This window comes from Gopherus evgoodei, chromosome 11, assembly GCF_007399415.2.
Source record: "Gopherus evgoodei ecotype Sinaloan lineage chromosome 11, rGopEvg1_v1.p, whole genome shotgun sequence".
Lineage (NCBI taxonomy): Eukaryota > Metazoa > Chordata > Testudines > Testudinidae > Gopherus > Gopherus evgoodei.
In genome coordinates, this window is record NC_044332.1 from 57,339,792 (window position 1) to 57,341,483 (window position 1,692).

Here is a 1,692-nt window from a genome sequence, read left to right on the forward strand (position 1 = left end):
TCTTAAATCTAATTGCCAAGTGAAGAGTAACAGAAGAGAAGAAGCAGATTACCTTATCAAATTTGCAGGTCTTGAATATACAGTGCTATAATATAGTGTCTACCCACATAATTTTTCTACTTTAGCATAAAAAAAGTAAAACATTATTTTACTACTTCATTTGCTCAAACTTTAGATAAAGACATTTGACGTTTGAAAGGAAACATTTATATTCATTTCCTCTCTGCACACAAACAATTTATTACATACCATATCCTCTACACATAGGCCCAATCCTGATCCCTTCATGAACCATATAGGTCAAGCTCTGATCTGTTATATCGCTAACAATCCAGAGTAATTGTATTAAAAACAGTTGTGTTACTCCAGATTCACACTACTGTAAGAGATAAGAATATGTCTCCTATACACTGAGGTCCTGAGTCTCCACTACTTTGAACATTTAATGGTCATTTACAGCTGTAGAAGTGAGTGCAAACTGGAGGTAACATTTTAATACGTTTGTTACATTCTCTCTCAATAGCAATAGTATTTTACATTCGTTTTTTTCACTCACTTTGTAAGAATGTAAATGACAAACACAGTTCAAAGCAGAGGAGCGACAGGTCCTAGGTTTGTGTAAAACTTACTGGGCCAAATTCTCTCACTCTCACTAAAGCTAATTCAGTGATTACATTTACCCCAGGGTAAGTGGGGGTAATATGTGACCTAGTAGGTTCAGCAAAATGTTTTATTGGTTTCAGTTTGCTTGAACTTGTACCTCTGAGTTCTGCTCTCATTTTCAATTTAAACATACACACTCAAATCAAAATTCAGCTGAAGCTGCTGAATTTCAGAGGGTTCGGATTTAAATCACACACTTATCTGTCCCTGGTACCTATGGTTTTCAGCAAACTCAGACCAGGTTTTCATAACTCATTGTTATCCCACCAATACTATAATTATATGGCCAGATCCTAGCTCCATTCAGTCTGCTTTGACTTGCTCTGGCTGTACAAAGCAGGAGGAAAGCAGGCTTCTTAACTTGCTGAATCCCTTCAATGGACAGGGTGTGGGTGGAGCACCACTGTAAACCCTGGCTGCTGTATTGGTCCCTGGAAGCCTGGCATAATTTAGAACAGCCTGTGGGTTAGAGGCTAAACTAATCCTTGACAAGTCCCTGCTTGGGAAGTGATTGGATGCAAAAGTGCTACACAGTCACTTTTGTCCCAGTCCTGTGCCAACCACAGCTCACTGCATCCAAAGATTAGAGCAATAGAATAGGAAGCACATTCATTATAAATCCCTATTTTCAGGCTCTGAAGACTGCTTTTTTAAAAGTCTGAAATGCCTCATACTACTTCTTAAATCAAAGTGATTGGGATTTTTTTGTATTTGGGCCTTTTTTGGTGGGGAGTGTCTGAAGGGGAAAGGACACCATTTAGTAAAATTGTTGGATGCATTTGAATGATCTGAGCTTGAAAAAAAATGTTTTTCACCAATTTAGACATTTCTGAGATTTGGTTGAGCCCAGATAACTCAAGAAATGGCATATTTTTAATTTTTCACTCTTGCCAGGACTTTATATCTAATTCTCCAAACCTGACATATGCACAGTTTCTTTGAAGTTAATAGTGCTTCCACCCACATAAAAAGTTTGCAAGGTTGGTGGCTGTAGGACTGTATTCTTGCTTCAAATGTGTGTGCATTTCT